The 21,225-nt window shown below is 41.6% G+C and overlaps 1 protein-coding gene across 6 annotated transcripts in view; it reads left to right on the top strand.

Annotated features, from left to right (window-relative positions):
* The window catches only part of Pde4d (phosphodiesterase 4D), an 845,080-nt gene that overhangs the window by 770,380 nt on the left and 53,475 nt on the right, over nt 1–21,225 (top strand). The gene's annotated exons all lie outside the window — the stretch shown is intronic.

Genomic DNA, 21,225 nt, shown 5'->3' with positions numbered 1-21,225 from the left:
CTAGTGAGCCTGTGCGTACGCTCTGAGTGTCTATAAGGGCAAAGCAGGAATGAGCGCTGGAGTAACAGATCATCTAAGCTGTTCATTATAAACTCGCCCGATTTCTTTAAACATGACTTTGGAAAGAATTTCAAACACACTGGATGGCATCGCGGGTAATACGAAGAAGGCACGCACACTGCCATCAACCTGTCCTACCACAGCATTCTGTATCACTCGTTTCCACGACTCTTTTCCTTTCCACGTGTGAACACGGAAACGTACACATTCACGTATATGTGCATATACCCTTATTAGTTTTATTTGATGTACTTGAGAAAAGGCTGCTCAGAACATCACTTCCCCATCCCTAAACTGTCCAGTAGTTTGAAACACTTCTTTTCTACATAACTACAGCGTAGTCTCAAGCATCCGATAGATTTTCAATTTTTGTTCCTGGCTTATATAAAACTTGTTTTAACTTGGGTTCTGAATTATGGAAGAAACAAACCATTAGTTGAAGCATAACGCAAATAACTGGGAGGAAAACTTACATCACTAACATTTCAAGTTTCGGAAGCACACAGGACACACCATTTGATGGACAGTAACAGAGTATCAGTATTGGGGATCCATGTGCCTTCCAGGTTCATTTCATGAACAATGCAATGGCAATATTGGAAGGAAGGGACCACCATGAATTAATAAACATTATCTGTTCAGACTATCTTTTCTTCCCATGACTTCATTTGATTTTTCTTCCTTGTAACAATCTGTCTCCAGGGCTTTGAAAGACTGAGTGAGTGTCTACTCAGGAAGCACCATTGCATTGCTTCTTGCTAGGAATCATGCGAGAAGTAGAGGGAGAACTGAATTTGGTTATGGATGGTCTCGAGAGTAGTCGTTCTCATACAGTACCACAAGCATCCTCTCACTGAAATCAGTAATGGAACTCTTCCCTCTAAATGGCACTTATAGTTCCTATATACTTTAAAAACTGCAGGCTTATGCTGCTATGGTTGATATTCCTAGTCCACAATCCATACCACTAATTTCAATACCTATCACTTAAGACATTGGCCATCCTTTCCCTAGGCAGCTTAAGCACGTACCTCTCTGTCCACCCAAGTGTATCATGCATGAGGGGAGCCAAACTAGATGGATAGCACTTTAAGAATTTAGAATGCCAGAAAGATTCTCCGTAGGAGGGTGTGAGGCTGTAACAATGTATGAACGATGGGTGGGTCCCGAGTCACTGCGGTAGACATTATAGAGCCAGTCCCTGAAAGTCCTCTTCACACTGACTCACTGACATCGTGAGGGTTCCTCAAGTGTGTGCAGACGTCAAACAACAAGTCTACTTTGTCCCTATAAACTCTTCTATTCAGTTTCACATTGCCAAACTCTTCTCTAAGATCGAGATGTTTAGTAATAAGTAGCCACGGTCTGTAACCTCAGAGGGTTTACATAGAAATTCTTTTGCTCAACAATGTTGGACATCCAGAAGTATCACACACTTATAGTTTGTCCTCCCATAAACGTTCCAGGCATGACTTGGACCCACAGGGATTTCATTTAAATTCATCAGATTGACAGGAATAAAGAACATTTGTGTTAAATGACAAAACATGGAAAAAATGATTATTAGGGGACCCTCCAGCTTTTAATGTCTTAACAAGAGAAGGATGCTTGGAGACTATTAGACAAGGAGAAATTTGTAAATATCTGTGCTCTTCAGTGTCTCAGTGAGATTAGGAGCCATCTGGAGGAAAGGGACATTCTGGACAATGAGGATAGTGTTCTTCACAGCAAGGACACCACACCGGTTCATCACAAGGCAGGAATGAGTTCCAAGTCAGCTTACAATACCAAGTGTCTGAAGCCTCAGGGAAACTTCAGGGTGGTTCTTAGAGGGTTTTAATTTGGCAGATGGTCTTAAAAATCATTTCCATATAGGTCTGAAGCAAGCTGTTAACTAGCATTCTCTAAGAGCATTAAATATTTAAATCAGGGTAAGCTGGAAGAGTCATGTAATAGCCTGTCTCAGCCTGGCCTATGTGAGCAGCATGCTAACACTACGCTTAGTTCCCAAAGGTTTTAGGTGTTTATGTTAGTATGGATTGCCTTTGGCTGTAAGTATAAACACTTTTGATGGCGCTGCCTCAAACAGACGTATATTTCTTACGTTAAAAATATGAATGACTCATTAATATGGAATGTCATCCAACAGAACTTTCCAGATCACATACTACTTCAGGTTTTTTCATTCATTAAATATGGACTCGGTGCCCCAGATCTGCCAGGGTTCTAACATAGCTGCTCCAGCTTCCGGCATCAAATTCACATTCTAACCAGTAAGATAGAGTTAGGAAACAAGAAAATCAGATGAAATCCATCTAGCCTGTATCTTTTAATGAAAGTTCTTGAAATTTCAACATGCTTCTGCTATGACTTCATTCACCAGAACTTTAAGTGGCAATGCTTGAATACAAAGGAGTCTAGAATTTTCTTCTCTTTGGGACAGTGGTGTGTTTACTTGAAACTTGGAATCTAATACTACTGAGTAAGGAAAGCACTAATAGAAGATAGTTACTTGTCTTTTCCTCAGGTTGTTTACTAATAATGCAATATGCATTTTAAATATCAATCCACAGTGCCTTGTTGGTAGAGTAATTTGTGGGATGTTCTTTTCCCTTGTGAACACAGTCGTGAAGTTTTCACTTGCTTTTGTCAGACATGTTTGGAGGATAGGCCTAATGATAAAAATATGCTAGAAAAATTAATTTTAATAGCATCGGCATTCCAACCGTGGAGCTTACATGCCCACTAGGAATTGGGAAAAGATAGACAGGAAAACAGGGAAAAGTGGATTTTCATTCTCCAAACTTTTTGATCATCTTCATAGTCTTACAAATCATAGCCTCATCTAAATTCAAATCACAGGTCCATTTTGACCTGACTGTAGAATTCTTAAGTTACCTGTGAGGAATAGGTACATGCCCTGGCAAGATGGTGCTTCAGCAGGCATGCTAAAGTTCAATAGAGAGATGCAAACAGGAACGCCTGAAATGAAAAAAGGCAAAGAGATAGAAACCACTGCTACAGTGTCTTGGATTAAGGTAGACAATGGCTACCATTTTGCTGACACGAGGGAGACATGCCCCTTAATAGGAAGACTGTGTAATCATAGGGCTGTTTTAATGGGGTTTAGAGAAATACCAGAACATGATGGAGCCAAATGTTCCTAAAAGTATGAAGTAATTGCGTCTGTTCCATCATTACAAGAAATTAAAGCCAAGAGCAGTTACATCCCCAGTAGTAAAAAGAACTTGCTAAATTGCCATTGTCATTGACAGAATGAAGTGAGCTTTCTGGTTGCTTTGACCAGCCACATTTTAAAATTTGGCTGTCCATGGATCAGAAATCACATTAAAAGAGCATTAACTGATTTTGGCAAAATAAGTTGCGTTATTAAGGTGCCATTTAACTCGAGACTCTTGAGTTTAATTGCTAGATTAGAATTTTCAAATGAGCATGGCTTTTAGATTGCAGTGGATTTAGGAGCCTGATTATTAGTTATTCTTCTTCGCCTGTGTGTACAAGAGAGGTATCTAGTTCTCGGAAGAGAATTCACTGATTGAAAGCTGTAACCACAGAGAACAACACTGGCAGACTGTGGTACCCTGACTCTAAGAAAGATAAATATGGACAGCTGAATGATGGGCAGTCAATCTTCTGTAATTAGGATATCTGGTTTGACATTCATAACAGAGCATTTTTTCATGGTCAAGTGCAGTGCTGTTCATAATGAAACTGGAATAACGGATATCAATCCGTTCCAGAGCAGTTAGGATGTATAAACCGTGTGTGTGTGTGTGTGTGTGTGTGTGTGTGTGTGTGTGTAAGAGGAAAATGGTAAATAAGAATCACTCTTCCAGTGATTTCTCTCCCTTGGAACAAAACTTACTCAACTCTAAATTATTAGGTTTACAGGGTGAGAAAATCAAGTATGTATTCTTTGAACTGATGCTCAGATATGTTATTGTACAACAATGTTACAGAAAGGTGTTCTTAACAAGGGGAAATGAATAATCTATGCATTTTCAGGGCGGTCATAGCTAACAAACATTTCTAGACACCCAGTGTCTGGCAACAATATCAACATGAGTTAGATATGGGCCAACTCTAGCAAACCAGTCTAGCAATAAGTCATTGTAAAAGTGCATTTAGTGTTTTAGTGGCTTCGAGAATTAACTTCTTATTTGATTCCCTTGCATTAAACATGATTTATCTATCTGTTCCTTAATAACTTAGATTTTCCCCAGTCCCCTCTTAATTCTGCACAATGTAGCAGAAGCAAAAGGCCAATTCACCCGTTGGTAAGGTTCTCTCAACCCAGAACTCACTGCTACCCAGAGTGTCAATGTGTTTCTTTTCTACTCTAAAACTTGTCCCTACCATCCAGAATTTTTATGAGCAAATCATAGATGAACTGGAGATTTAGAATGTCAGGGCTAAAAAACCTTGTTCAATTAGATAAATAATCTGCTAGTGATTTCCACAATTAGACTTCTCACTTACATTTTCAGTATGAAAAGGCTAAATGAACATCTCATCCCCGTGATGGATAACCGTGTCCCCAGGAAAGATAAAGTGCTGGCGTGAGCTCTTGGCATAACTTTTTAAAGTCCCAACATGCTTTCAATGTCTGCATATAGGACTTAAAATGTTACAGTTTTCTGAGCTTTTACTATTTTTCAGATATTGCCACTTTACCTTGAGAATCATATTTAATGATAAGAAACACTCCATAGAGTACCTATGCTGTCCTTGCCATTTTATAAAGACGAAGAGAATAAAAGTATGTACCTTAATTGTCTCTCATACAAGCATCTCAAGCTTAAGATGGTGTCCTCTGTGACATACATTGAGTCTGGAGACAGGGATTGTCTTATTCCATAGTCTGAGATCTTGAGTGATGCCTTCCTAGGTGAGCGATCTTTCCCTATCTAATCCAATCAGAATAATCTCTCACAGGCGTGCTCAGAGGCTCATCTCTCACGTTATGGCAGATCTCATCAGGATCACAGTTAGTACTGACTGTCACACAAGTGTGATAAGACCACTGGTGCAGGAGAATTGTCTGTATTCTGTCAATCATGTTATAGATAAACGCTGATTGGCCAGGCAGGAAATATAAGCAGAAAAACCAGACAGAAAGTAGAAATGATGTAATGAGAACAGGAGAATTCTGAGAAGGAGGAAGTTGAGTCCTCCCACTCCTGCCCAGACCACTGAAGCAGCAGGATGTGATCTGCCTCACTGAAAAAGGTACTGAGCCACATGGCTAACATAGATCAGAAAAATGGGTTAATCAAAATGTGAGAGTTAGCCAGTGAAAGGCTAGAGCTAATGGACCAATTAGCTTATAATTTATGGAGACCTATGTGTGATTTTCTTTGGGGCTAAACAGTTGTGGGGTACTGGGCGGGACAAAAACCTCAACAACAAGCAGGCCTGACCCTTCATGTTACAGACCACCAAGCAAGTCAAGCTGACGGGGGGGGGGGGGGGGGAGGCAATGATAGCAACAAGCCGACAATTCACAGTATAAAAATGACTCAAGCTCACAGTGTATTGTATTTTCTTCTCTCTACATGGAGGCCATAGTTCAGTTTTTAACAATCATCTCTTGAACTGTCATTCCCAGACAAAGTGTCCTGGGTCTCATCCGCTTTGAACTGACAATACTCTCCTATACTGTTAGGCACTTAGACCTATGCTTTTCTCCTTTGATCCAGTAGTTGGAACCCTCCAGCTTCCCTCCATCACACCAAGGCTTCCAATGTGGACGGTTTGGAGGGTTGTAAAACGAAACACTGTCTTGTTCATGGTATGCAAGAGGCCTAGAATTAGGAGGAAACTTTGCTCCTATGGACCACACTGTCCTCTAGACCCTAACCAAGTCTGCAAAATCTGGTGTCATGACAAATTCCCAGGGAGTCCCCTGACCTTTGTTAACATTTTCTTTATTCCTCTTGCCCTAACTAACTACACATGAATTTCTTTGGAAAATGGCCAATTGTTCCTCTATCAAGCAGTGCCTCAAGATGGTCCACTTCTTAAAGCCAAAGCTCCTCTGACAATAGCTCTGTAGACAGAGCATCACTTAGAATCCCAGGTCCCCTGGGAATTCAATAACCTTCTCTCATGAGATAATGAGTGAAGCAGATATTTAAATAGACGGGGTGAATCCTAACAGCACCTAGTCGTCTAACTTTGCCTTTGGAAAATAATCAGCCCTAAGTCAGCACAACCGATGCTGTGAATTCCCTTTAACCCTTGAACCTCTACCCCTGACTCACCTCCTGAGTGCCTCCGTCCCTCGGTGATTTAAGGACCAACTTCCTCCACCCTGGACCTTCCTGCCCCTCCTGTGAAGAGCTTGTCATCTGCGTCATTGGAGTCTAAGCCGAGCTTCCTCTAGGGAACTTCCACATGAAGGAAGCAGGCAAAGAAAGGCAGGAACTTGATCATCTGGATGATCCAGTGGCAAGTAAAAAAAAAAAAAATTAAATTTAAAAAGTAACTTAACTGTGACCAGATATGCAGACGGGGCTGACAGGAAATTATATAGCCAGGTCCAATAGAGGTGAGAGCATCTATAGGCTGACGAGGAAGGTTGGTTAGAAGAGTTTGCTCTAGCAGGGCTCTGCACAGGTTCACTGAAGTTTGAATGACATCCAGATCATTAAAAATCTAGAATATTGTACTAAGTAAGGATACAGATTTCTACTATTGATGAGATGCTTTGGGAATGTAAGATGACATAAGAGAGAAAGAAGAAATGAGCCTCAGAAATATAGGGAATAGTTAATCTTTAAGCTTTCCAAGAACTGCAGAGGAGAGCAAGGGTCAAATGGAATTGGGGTGCTTTCTCTATTTGTTGGTTCATGGGAGGGTTAGTACGCAGGTGTGACTTTGGGAAATAGTGTCGCCTGGTTTGTTGGCTCATAGATCATTGTTAAGCCCCCAGTGTCAAGTATTTTGGGTCAGTGTTTGTTTCTTGAAGCTCATCTCATATAAAGTCCAGTTGTCCAGTTGACAGCTGAAATCACTTGACCAAGGCCATTCCTGAGTAACTGCTGGAGCCAGAAAAAGAATCTGTCTTTTGCCTTCAAATCAAATAGTCTTTCTCTGACCCTATGATAACATTCCACATGTAAAGTCATCCCTCCCTCCCTCCCCTCTTCCCTCCCTCCCCCTTACTCTCTCTCTCTCTCTTTCTCTCTCTCTCTCTCTCTCTCTCTCTCTCTCTCCCTTTCTCTCTCTTCCCTGAGATGAGATCTGACTATATTGATCATCTTGTCTCAAAACTCTCAGCTTTTATGCCTTTCCTGCTTCGGCCTCCTGAATGCCAGGAAGATGTGTGTGTGTGTGTGTGCCATATGATTGTGTGGCAATCATATTTAATTTTCTACCTCGAAATTATCAACTCCCTGTGAGATTTGCTAAAATACTACTGTTAGAAAAGTTTCTGATACTAGTGTAAAAACCGTGACGAGGAGAAGGCAAACTCACATGGGTGAGATGGATCAACAAGTATACTTCTTGCTACACGGTTCCCAGAACCTGTAGAATGTAGATGTACAAAGCTGCACTCTCACTGCCCCTATGGGGAAATGGAGATGGAGCAGAGAAAATCCCCAGGAGTTTGTGGACCAGAGAGCCTTGCAGAGGAAGCAGCAAACAGCAAGAGGCCCTGTCTCGAACAAACCAGAAGGTGCAATAATACCTGAGGTTGTCCTTGGACCCCTATACATATGCCATGGAAAACATTTGTCTGTGTGTGTTTCTTATAGACAAATATGCAACATTGTACACACACACACACACACACACACACGTGGGGGGCATGCATGACCACTGGAGTCCATACTCTTAATTTGTTTGTAACCTAAAGTATTTAACTTCTCTAAAAAATGTAGAAATTCCTAAAAGCTAAATGTGGTCTTAATAGTTTAAATATGGGATTTTTAAAAGACAAATTCTAGCAACAGTTGGCCAACATTCCGAGAGTCTGTTGTGCTCTCTGCAATCTCACTGGCCAGAATTTAAGTCCCACCAAGCATTTCCCTTCATTCATTTATGCAGTCTCATCATGTGCAGGCTTTTGTGTGCACTTAGTGAGTGCCCTCTGCTTCACGTGCCCAGCTGGCACACCTCTAGTGCTCCATGGAAGCTCACAGGAGTGTGAAGAACACATTTGTAAATGCATACCTGTTAGAGAGCTTACACCGCAGGGTGCTCTGTGCTCTACTCCTCATGTAAGGTAGCGTAGAGGAAAAATGTATTACAAAGGGGAGAGAGGAAACATAAGAATAAAGCTACCATTCATCAAACAAACTAATTCCGACTTTTGTATTTTCAAAGTAATTGGTCTGCTTCAAATTCAGCCTGCGGGTCCAATCAATACTTTAGACTTTAGCAGAGTAAGTAGAACAGAAAACAACAGAGTGAACTGCACATTATAAGGATAAATATTGTTTCATATGAAGCTTTATTTCTGTTCTCTGTGTACCAGGTCAAATGTGTATCTGTGTGCATATGAGATATATATATATATATGCACTTTAATATATACTACTTTAACTATATACAGATTTAATTTGCATACTGTACGTGTACATATGTAGTACTCCTTTTGTTTTACTTAAATTGAAATCTAGGGCTTATTAATGAGCCGTATAACAAATTTTGTCATAAGTATATATGTATACATGCACATTCACACCCATACGAAACACTCAAATTACTCACAGGAGTCGCTACCACTATCTCATCTTAAACAAACACAACAATCACCAGATTCCTGTACATGACTGTATGCTGAAATTAGCACTCATATATCAAAAATGAGAAAAATGAACAACAGTATTCATTGCACCTCCAACTTTAATCAAGTCATCTGTGTCAAAGCATATAATGTGCCTATACTAGTTTGTGTATACATATCTGCACTTCGCTGATACACACTAGTCCTTTCAAACCCCGTGTAAATGAATGGAGACGTCAGAAAGCCATGACACGCCCCACAGAAGTTGAGTTCTCCATAATAGCTACTTCTTGAAGGATACTGAAGGGTACTGAAAGTGTAAGCTGGGGCCTGCAGCTCATGGAAGACAGAACCCTTTCAAGATATTGAATCTCTCCAAGTGAGACTGTGGAAATGCTGTATTGTTCATTTGTTTGATATGTTTATTTTAATAGTGGTAAAGGGAGGTGTGTCGTCCCATCAGTGTCTTAAGTATGTTCCTAAACAAGACTCCTTTTTAGTATTAGGAAGAGATGAGGAGATGGATTTTTATATAAAAAAATAGTTCTTATATGTTACATGCAGTAGACTTGATAAATGTTTTACACATAAATCACATGTATAAATTTAAGCAAGTCCATTAAAAAGAAATAAGAATATTAATATATGATTTTTTAAATCTTAGTTGGTCTTAGGTGGTGCACACCTTTAAGCCCAGCACTCGAATGGCAGAGGGAGGCGGATCTCTGTGAGTTCGAGGCTAGCCTGGTCTACAAGAGCTTGTTCCAGGACAGTAAGGGCTACACAAAGAAACCCTATCTTGAAAAAACAAACAAACAAAATTCCAATAAGACGGCAAGCAGTGGTGGCACACACCGTTAATACCAGCACTCAGTGGTCTACAGAATGAGTTTCAGGACAGCCAGAGCTACACAGACAAACCCTGTCTTAGAAAAAAAAATCCAATAAAATGTGTAAATGGCTAGAGTAACCTTTTAGTGGATGCATTTTGGGGGGAATCTTACTGTACAAAAGAGCAAACTAAAATACAGAGAAAACACTTGGCCGAAGTTTTCCAAATGATGTTGGTTTACCAAGCTGCCATTTGGACCTAATGCTCTGTGGCTCGGGACAGCAGCACTGAAGGGCATGCCTCCAGAAGTCTGCTTCTCCCTGCATCTCTCCACCACTACAGTAGCTTCCTAATGTCACCTCCTTGTCTCTTCTCTGTTTTATCTCCCGGAACCACCAGTGCACTTACCCAGTGCCCACAATATCCATTAGCTCAAGGCCACATGTTTGTTTTCAACTTTATTTCCCTCCTCTCCCTGGAAGGAATCTCTTCCACTCGTTTACGGCCCGTGAGTGTAGCCCTTCTTCGGGCTCCAGCAATTTCTTCTACTTGGGAACAATGCAACCTGACCTCCTGTTCCTATAACCTTCCAAGCCACAGACTCTGTGTGACTTCCATCTAGGAAGCTTTCTTCCCTGGCTCTCTACTCACTCAGCCTCAGTCCGTACCCTACCCCCTCCCTGCCCTGGCCTTCAGCAGCATCCCCAGCTGAATGATTTATATGCCACCTTATACCATCTCTAGGCAGCAGCTGATCTTGTGTGTGATTTTCTCAGCAGGATACCGTAAGGTCTTTCCTAGGTCTAAGCCACTGAATCTTTCATGTTCTTGGATTTCACAGTAACTAGCACAACACAGAGGAGCTGTAAATATGTATGGGGATTTTGATTGCTCTTTAAAGAGAGAAAATGAAGACGAAGAGGGATGAGCTTTGCCTTACATTTCTCAATAGTATACATCATAAAGCCAGGAGCAGCCAGATACAGTTATACACACAAGCTTCTAATCCTAAGTACTCCAGAGGCTGAGGTCGGCAGATAACTCAAAGCTAGCTTGAGCCACAGAACAAGATTCCATCTCAAAATAATACATGCATAAACTGTTTGTATGCACGCACACATACATACTAGAAAAGGAACAGAAATGGGCCTCAAAGGCAGGGAGGAGGAATGGAAAATTTAAAATGGAGATGTCCGATATGTAGAAACTTATGTATCACATGATTGCATTTATGTTGTAGATGTATCTGACATCTGGGTCAGATAAATACAGGACACTGTATAAAAGGTATGGTTTATCAAGAGGTGATAATGGACATGTGGAAGAAAATACTCCAAAGTTTAGATGATGCTTGCTGGGTGACATTAATTGAACTCCAGAGGGTCTGGGTTTTGACTGGTTTATATCCATTACAAATCTCTAAAAAGGAGCTACACATACAATTTCTCAAGCTTGTTTAGCCAAAAACCTCCATTACCAAGAATATTGTAAAGATCAGGTTCCCTGGCACATACTTTGGGAAATGTTTGCAGTGGTCCTTCTTATAACCTCATTGTTAGTGATGCTCAGTTGTGACCTATGCTGTACCCTGATTGTATATTTTCATATATACTGATTTTGCATGATTAGGTGTAGGCTAACAAAGGCTTTTCTAGATGTGAGATTGTTCATTCACATTCAGGTCATAATTGGTTAGCACTTAAGTGTTGGTGTCGTTGACAGAAAAATTACATTTTAAGATCAAAAATCTGCAAAAGGGAACTCCAATAATCAAAATATCTTTTTACAGATTAGCTTAATTAAACAACTTTGTAGAATCAGCATACTTACTATTGCTTGAGCACTTACTATAAGTCAGATACTGCATTGGGGTTTGACATGTATTTTCATATCCATTTTCCCATAAATTATAAATTAGAGACAGACATGCAAGTGCCACATAAAGATGGTACAGGACAGTAACACAGCCTAGAATTCTAGAATCAGATTCTGAGTGATTCAAGAACCTGCTCCTTCTGATTTGTCGTTCTGCTTCCCCAAGGAGCCCAAGGAGTGTGGGTTCTTGCATGTGTATCTAAGAGCCTCATTACACAAGTCTATATTTCCCCAGACATCCTTGCAGGACTATAGAACTAATTTTGGGGGGGCTGGAAAGATGACGGTTCTGCAGTTAAGAGCGTTACTGCTCTTGCAGAGGACCCATCACCCACATGGTGGCTAACAACTGTCTGTAACTCCTGTTCCAGGGGATCCAGTGCCTTTTTCTGGCCTCTTCCAGTATCAGGCATGCATGTAGCGAGCATACACATCATACAGGGAAAGCACTCAGACACAAGGGGTCAAAATAAATTTTATAAAATGTTTCACAAGTTTTTTTTCCCCAAGACAGGGTTTCTCTGTAGCTTTGGTGCCTGTCCTGGAACTAGCTCTTGTAGACCAGGCTGGCCTCTAACTCACAGAGATTTGCCTGCCTCTGCCTCCCGAGTGCTGGGATTAAAGGCGTACGCTACCACCACCTGGCTATGTTTCACAGGTTTTGGTTATGTCTTTAAAAAATGAAATTTTCTTATAGCACATTGGGTATGGAACCTTGTCATGTGTAAATGGAAAATGGTTATACCTGATCCAATCCCCAGTTTGGAACTTTTTCTAGAATGTCCAGGTAGTTATTAAACACAGACCTTGGTGATTCCAGGAAGGTCAGCAAACACTTTTAGGATTAAAAACATATTGGTTATATGAATTTATGCCATGTTTTCTGGGCACATTTGCATTAGATTCTCGAAAGATTTATTATGCTTCCAAAAAAGTGAAGAATCACTGTGCCTTTAAATTACAGAGACATCAGATGGTACTCCTTCTGTCAGTGACCCCTCAGCATCTTAGGAAAATACTTGTTACAAAACAATCACATTTTTGTATTATTCACATATACAAATTGAAATCCTATAAATGTCAGGAACTATCCTTGACATTTTTTTAAAAGCCTAGGTACAAGTGCAGAAAATCACAGAGACAAAAACTATCAAAATTGTGTCCAGATTGAACAGCTGAGGTGTAGTTGTAGATGGGCTAGTTAAGAAATCAGAATTCTGTAGAAGAATATGCAGGCATGAGCTGGCAATCAGCTTACCTGACACACTGTGCTTTTTAGTCATGCTCTTGAATATCCCCGGAAGTCAGAACACTGAATTCTGAAGGAGTGTGAGTAGCAGGTAAGTGCCCTGCTGATGTGTCTACGCGCTCCCTGACCCCTTTATGTGTTTCTTCTACATAGAGACCCTGCTGGTATGAGTGCTTGCTGTGCAATCCAAGGTAATGTGCTAACCAATCTCAGTCCATTGGCTTCCGCTGTGTAAATCGTTGGCGCTGTTCCCTGAAACCATCTCCAGAGTGGTCGATCCATCACGTTCTTTTCCCACCCATCAGCATTGCAGTCTTGTTGGGGGATGCCCCGGTAATAGCTGCAATGGCAGAGTTTAGAAAGGTATTTAATACAAGCTGAAGAAAATTCTTCTGCACACTCAAGCATGATAACAGCACAAGCAGAAGGGAGCTTGCACATCAGACTCATGACCAAAGACGTGGCATGTTGAGAACAAAGCTTAGGCAAGACTTTTCAGATCTTATAAAGATGTGCGTCCTGAGAAAAAGTGAACCCAGAAAGGCACTAGGCTATGGCATCCATGTAGAAATGAACAGATGAGATTTGGTTACAGTTGGCAATGGTAGAAATTAAGTAGAAACTGTTTATTGGTTAAGTGTTAAGTGGGAATTAGATGGAGACAGAAATGAGTACACATACATATTCCAGACTTCCTATCCACCGTGAATCTTCTTTTCCTGGCATAATTTATATTTCAATTTTTGATATGAAATGTTCACTCTGTTCCATGATTGGAATCAACCAACAGGACTCTAGAATTATTGTACTGGATCTTTGTCAGCTTCTGGTCAGCTCAGCAATCCCTCCTACAATATTGGGTGACTCGACTCAAGTTAACCGAAAGCAGACAGCCTGTAAAGCGATACCAGAGAAGAGCCAGAGAGCTGGGATGTCTGAGGTGGGCTGCAACGGGCGGTCATGTCTTTTTGGGGGGAGTATTTAGCGTAAGGTGTGCGCACGCAGGCTCACACGTGCAAGTGCGCCTGCGAGCATATGTTCATAAAGGCGCACATTCACAGGTTGAGATATGGTTTGTGAATATGTTTGTGTATGCCATAGGTTGATTTCACGTTTATATTGTTCAAGAACTGTCCACTTTTTTTTTTTTTTTGAGACATAGCCTTTCACTGGGCTGGCTCGTTAATGAGCCCTGTAGATCCACCTGGCTCCCCCTTCACCCCGTCCTGGGATTAAAAGTGCCTGGGACTATGTTCAGCTTTTTCTCCTTGGTTCTGAAGATCAACCTTGGGTCCTCGTGCATGCCGAGAAGCACGTTATCAGCTGTACCATCATCACAGTCCTTTATTATGTTTTCAAAAGAATGACGCTTATAGTCACTCCTAAAGTTGCAGAGACTGTTGCGATGCAAGGCTGATTGCATGTGATTGAAATACAGATGGCCGCCCTCAGCCTCTACAAGGAGATAAAACTGATTCATAACATTGCAGTATTAGAATATGCATAATATATAGTGGGAATAATTGGTTTGAAGCCTACTTGAAAATTCCTTATTGTTCTTTTTTATTTTTATTTTTTGAGACGGAATTTTACTTTCTAAAGTAAACCAGGTTAGCCTTGAGCTCAGGACACTCCTGCCTTAAACTGCGGAGTTCTGAGATTATGTGTGTTTGCAGCTCTATCTAGCTTTATTGTGGATCTATATGGCCTATCGTGATTACCAGCAGCAAAACTTTAGTACTTGTCTTAATTCTAGCTGTTAAACACAATACCCTCCTTGGGGGCTTTAAACATTTCTTTCCCATAATTCTCGGGACAGAAGGACTGGGATCAAGGTGGCAGGGCCTCAGGTTCCGTGGAGGACCCCCTGTGGGTATAGGCTGCCAACTCCTCCTTTTTGGTTCCTCATGACAGAAGAACAATTTCATGTTCAGCCCTCTTCTACACAGTTAACCCCACATGGACAAGCTCTATCATCCTAACCTTGGTGCTTCCAGTTAGCACGCTGCAGTAGCATCAGTGAGGATTAGACTTCAACATACTGATGTTAGGGAAATTCAAACCTTCAGTCTCTAACAACTATCTCCTTTGAAATGCTCTTTTCTTTACTCTTTGGACATGCTTCCTCTGGTTTTATTCTTCTCTCCCCTCTCCAGGTCTGGTCTGATTTCCCCTTATCTGTTCACCAACCTCTGAGCTGTCTTGTCAGTTTTCACATCTCTCTCTCTCTTTTTTTTTCCAAAAAGCAAATTGATTACATGATGTCCTAGCTTGGAAGAACTGCAAAGGATTCTTCAGGTACAGGTGTGAGCTCTTAGGATACCGTAAATTCACTTGCCTGCCTTCATCTATGCACACTGCTGCCTGCTTAAATCTTATCTGCCTGTAGCTATCTGAAGAACCCATGTTCTCCAAATGACATTAGCTCCTCTCCACCAAATGCCACCTTCGGTTCTCCACCAAGTCAATTCTTCAGTTTGCCTTGGAGGCGCAAGCCTAACATCCTCCCTCACAGAAAGCTGTTCCAGATCTCTTCAAGGCTGGTCCAAGTAGCACTTGTCCTGTGCCCCATCTCTGCCGTTTGTACTTCTTCCTTTCCCTTTATTGAACAGACTACAGCGTGCTGCATGCTGATTGCCTTCATTACTGGTTTATGAGCACCTAGAAGTCCCAGTTTATCTCTCTGTTGTTACGCTCAGCATGTGACACAAAGTAGGTGTTGAGTATAAGTCTATTAAAGGGAAAAGACCAATCTGACCAGCAAAGACTATGTCAACTATGGATGAGCAGGAATTTAAGAAAATACTTGTTTGTTTGTTTGTGTTGTTCCTGTGTATGGCATCGCTCTGGCTCTGTAAGCAGGAACTTGTGTGTACTTCGTTTAGTGTTTAATCTCTTTGCCTTACTTAGAAAATTGTTGAAAGAACGAATTGGTTTCTCAAAAACAAAAATAACAAAATCCAACAAACACATGCTTCATTTTTCTGGCCTTCCTTGAGAGGAATCATTTTTATCTGAACCACAGATAAAGTCGATGTTTGAAAAGGGGTATGTTCTGTGTTTGCTGTTCAAATAGACAGTTAATATCTGTGTAAATTCTGTGCCTCGTCGAGGAGGAGCACAGTTGGCCCATTTGTACAGAGGATACATGTTTTTGAGGGTGTAAAGACAAAATGGAGAAGAGGAAAGAGTACGACAAGATTATTTAACTCAGAGACTCCTGCTGAAGTCAAAATGCCTACAACATTCTAGCTGCTGCCTTCAGTCTTTACGTGAAAAAAAAATACAGTGTCTCAAAATTAGTGTGTTAATAGGATGTGGAAACTGGTATTCCTTTAATATTAGGGGAAATGTGGTTTATAACTGCATGCTTGTCCACGGAGTCCCGACCCAGGTATCTGATCCCACCTGGCTTCCACTCCAGTTCCTCAGAAGTCCACCCCTTCTCACACCATGAGCACCTTGCTGCTCTTTCTCTGTTGCAAGGCCATCTCAGGCAGACATTAGCACTTAGGGCAACCTGGTGTCAAGTTCAGTCTCTCCGATGAACTAAAGTAACTCAGCATTTCACGACATCAAACTTTCTTAAAGAGAGGACGAAAGCAAATTTTATAGTATGCATTTACCTCATAAGCCAAATCTCTCTCTTCCTCTCTTGTTCCCCTTTTTCCTTCCTTCCTTCCTTCCTTCCTTCCTTCCTTCCTTCCTCACTCTCGCCCTCCCTTTTCCTCAATCAGGTTATCTTTCCCTTTACTGTATAGAAGAAATAAACTTGAGAGATATTTTTTGCTGTTGTATTTATTTATTTATTTATTTATTTAGAGACAGGGTTTCTCTGTAGCTTTGGAGCCTGTCTTGGAACTAGCTCTTTTTTGTTTTGTTTTGTTTTTTTGTTTTTTTTTGAGAGAGGGTTTCTCTGTGGTTTTGGAGCCTGTCCTGTCCTCTTGTAGACCAGGCTGGTCTCGAACTCACAAAGATCAGCCTGCCTCTGCCTCCCGAGTGCTAGGATTAAAGGTGTGCGCCACCACTGCCCGCAGGAACTAGCTCTTGTAGACCAGGCTGGACTCAAACTCAGAGATCCCTTTCCTCTGCCTCCTAAGCGCTGGGAGCCATTTCTGGGCTGAGAGATAATTTTTAAAAAGAGGAAGTCTGTACCCTCCTGAGTCACGCTGGGAAGTCCTATTCACGTGTAACAAAGGGAGAACCATAAGCCTCTCTGGAATTTGTTTATTTTGTGTTTTGAGACAAGGTGTCACTGTGTGACCCTGACTAGCCTAGAACTTACTTTGTGGACCACATTGGCCTTGAACTCATAGAGATCCAACTAGTCCTGGGATTAAAGGTGTGCACCACCACCCTGGATGCTTCTACAGGATTTTATTGCAGAGATTGTCTTAGAGTAACTATCAGAGAAGCAAATGACCTTATTGTGGTGATAAAAATATTTCCAAAAGTAATATTCTCATTGACTGGCCTGATCCCCTACGATCTCATGTGTTGTACAGCCCTATCTCAAATAAAAAGAAAAAAGATGCCACATCACACAGTACCCTGACAAACTCAGCAGCTCCTACTTCTGAAGACAGCCCAATATTCCTACCTGCTGATTCTGCCGATGTGTGCAATTTCTCCGAATGTTTTCCAGGCTCCTTTCCCTGAGCAAGGCTCTCTGAGGCAGTACATTGAAGCATATTCACATATCTTATGATCCAAAGGTCCAGGTGTTTTTGCTGCGTTTGTCTGAAATGCCCCTCCTGCCTTCTTCCCTTTTCTTCTATGCCTTAGCTACTTAACATTTTGTGACCAAATACCCCACTGAGCCAGAGGGGCAACATCTGGGGAGAGCCAATGTAGATAAGGAAGGCGTGGTGCCATTCGTGACGGCTGGAGCACGTGGTCTCGCATCTCCTGGAGCAAGGGGGTGTACTGGTGCTCACTTGGCTTTCTGCTTTCCTCCCTTTTTCTTCTCTCTGGGGCCCTAACTCATGATCTAGTGCTATTCTCACTGAGTCAGGCTTCTAACCCTTTAGTTAATGCTTTCCTAGAAAGCCCTGATAGTCGGATCCAGATCCAAAGTTGCGCCTCATCAGTGTCCCAGATGGTCTTGACAGTCTGCATTAACCACCCCGTTGTTTTTCTTTCCCAAGGACTAAGGTTTCTCCACCCCACTTGTGTGCCATTATGACTTGAACACAGCCCTCTTTTATCGTCTCACTGTCCATCCTTGTCTGTCCTTCCTTGTTCATTGCACGGAGTGCTAAAATTGTCTTCAGTGATAAACTCTACACACTCATGCTCTCAATGTGTCTCTGCTGACTCTAAAAAAGTTCGTAACACATGGTGCCATATAAATGTTGAATTACTGATCAGAGTAAAAGTTAATAGAAGTCAATCCATTTGCAAAATTCTACAAGAGCCTTCGGCAGCTTTCGAAAGAAATCATAGCTAGTGGGAAAATGTTGTGGGGGGAGACTCAGAAAATTACACGTATCGACACTTGGAGTGGTTTTTTTTTCGAAGTATGAAGTGAAAGCTTATATATGTTATACAATTTAAAAATACTTCAAAACAAGAACTTGATGTCACAAATGGCCTAGGAAATGAGGGCAGCTTGCCATGGGCACGCTGCCTCAGCCTGCTTCATATACACACCGAAAGAGAATCCAGGGCCTTTTCATATCTTTCCCCTCAGATAAAATGCATAAGACAGGGAAAGTGTGTCAGCCAAAGTTAGAACTGACCCGCACAGATCTTTTCCTATGGCAGAGCCGAGGAACAATTAGCACACATGTGAGGCCCAAGTCGTTTTCTCAGTCTGCCCGCTCCAGACACCATCAAATGCTTCCCTTAAGCGTGGATTGGGTGAGGAGAAATTGGAATACATTAAAAGGGCATGTTTGAGCATTTTCTCTTAGCTGTATGACATGTTTGTTTTAAGTAAAAAAACAATCAGAGTCAGCAGTGACAGTGCTGTATGAATTTTTCAATGGAGAGGAGCCAATGGTACCCAAGGTTCGCCTGTGGTTTTGCTGCTGCTGGGGTGTTTCTCTGACCTCCTCTGTAGCAGTAGGCCTCTCAAGGAATGATGGCAGACTTATGCAGACCTTTAGCCCCACAAGCACTGACAAAGAAGCTAGCATTTACCAAGTTTCGTGTCTTGTAGTGTGGATCGTTTTACATCACAGTAAGTTGTGGGTAAGAGTAATAGGCCCAACATTTCACAAGAAAACAACTTCAGCCCATAGCCAACTCCTGTGGCTCCGAGTTGATGGTGTTTTTCCCTTTCAAAGAGAAGCTGCTGCTTCGGCATCATCTCCCGGAGCCCTTGGCAAGATTTCAGGCCATGTGTCAGGGGATCCCTTGCGCACATAACTATGACGGAAGCCAAGTGCTGTCCCACAAGTATTGAGGACTGCTTATACTCAGGAGACTTAAAGCAGACGCATTCATTATTGGTATCGCACAGCTCAGGGGTACCTTGAAGAACACTAACGCTCGTGTTCTTCCTCAGCTGTCTGAGACATGGCCCTTTCCCGGTTCACGTGGAGTTTAGCCAATAGTGTTTGGTGAAGTGTTTTCTTTTCGTTAGCTCCTCAAGTAAAGCAAGATTCGGACAGTTAAATAGAAGAGTTTTCATATATTTTTAAGCAGGGCTGCAGCCTATATGACCCCATAGGGGGCATTTCATTAGTGAATGTCGTTTGTGTTCTTGGTGAAGGCCAATATGAAACTGGCTCACTGTTTTTGTCCAACTAGCTGCAGATGACATTTAGGTGTGTTGTTTGGTGTGGTGACTCAATTTCCTGTAGGATAGCTGGCAGTTCCACATTGCGTCCCCCTCCCCAAAGGAGGGACTGGGGTGTAAAGGTCAGTTACTCGATGTCTTAGTGCAGTTGGGGTTAAAATTCCTGAAAGTGAAGACTTGATAGTGATCCTGGAAAACTGGAAGTAGCCATGCTGCCTCCGTCTAGGAGAAAGAAAGTCTTAGCTCAGCAGGTCTTTATTTCAGCAGTGACTTTAGAAATTCGTTTATCCTACTGTATGCAAATAACCCCCTCAGCAACATGTACACATGTTTCAGGGCAATTTTATTTTCTAACTAGAGAGAGAGCATGTGGAAGGCTCCGGAACTTATGTATGTGATCTTGCTTGATTTCTTATAGTCGCAATAACTAAGCCATGATCTGAATATGAAGCAGATCTTTTGAAAACAATTCCTCCCCATGTCTCTCTTCCACCCCCTCCCAGGCAAACTTTGGGTCGAAGCGCAGGATGTCTTGAAGCATTAACTTGAGACTTTCCCCAAATTAATCTTCCACATTAAAAAAAAATAAAGATTAACATATAATACATAGAGCCACAAATGCTAGAACCAAGGTCTGAATTCTACTTCTGATTTCAGGAAACATTCATGAAGATAGGAAAGGTGCGGGCAAGGAAAGCCTGCCATACACTGGGAGGTCCCCGGGAACCCAGGCTTTCAGAGAGTTGGGTGGTAGGAAGCAGGGACATAGAACACCAAGCTTGAGAGCTGTGTAGAAGATGGCTGGCTTTGGATAACAGAAAAGATGGCAGCGATGGAGTCAATACAACAGCTATGCCTCTGAATGCATTGGGTGTACAAACGATGGACTGGTCACGTGACCATTAGTTACTTTCCTCCTCTGATTCGCTGTATTGCTGTTTTAGAGAGCAGAGGAAAGAGAAGAGCAAGTGTGAGAGTAAATAGTAAATGAACTGCTGTGGTGTCCAGACGACGCTCTACTTATATATGGAATGGATTCAGTGGATTCAAATGCTGACTTATTGTTCCAGATCTTTAGGTTATGGGTCAACAAAAGACTTTCTATGTTTTGGATCTTTTGTTTATAACAGGCATGTGATATTTTACAGTTTTACAATCAGGGAAAAACTTAATACTCATCTTGTAAATTGTCTTTGATTGTTTTCTTTGTTAAAGAAAAAAAAGTATCATCAGCCTTAAATTTCAATTCACCTGGCAAGGTTTAGGCAGTTGTTGACCTAAGGTTTATTTACAGGGATTAATGATGGACACACACACACACACACACACACACACACACACACACAGAGAGAGAGAGAGAGAGAGAGAGAGAGAGAGAGAGAGAGAGAGAGAAATTTAAATGCATACAGCTCAAAAATCTTGTGTAAGGACAAACCAAGTAGCAAGGCTACCACCGTCTGGAAGTTATTGAAACTTATATATTTAAGGGAAATACCAGATTTGAGACTCAACCCGCGGAACTGTTTGCTATCTCTAATAATTACTGGAGTCTACACTGGGACAGAATTTCTTTACTCCACAATACTGTCGATTGGAAGATGAAAAGGAGGACCCCATACTTTCTGCTGACAGTTTTGTGGGAGAGACCCCTAGGGTTTCGACTTTTCTCATTCTGAAATAATATTCGTGGTCAGTTTTGGAACTGATCA

Source organism: Microtus oregoni, unplaced genomic scaffold, assembly GCF_018167655.1.
Source record: "Microtus oregoni isolate MIOR12 unplaced genomic scaffold, Mior012 000014F_ref0000157, whole genome shotgun sequence".
Classification (NCBI taxonomy): Eukaryota; Metazoa; Chordata; class Mammalia; order Rodentia; family Cricetidae; genus Microtus; species Microtus oregoni.
This window is presented reverse-complemented; position numbering and strand designations above follow the sequence as displayed.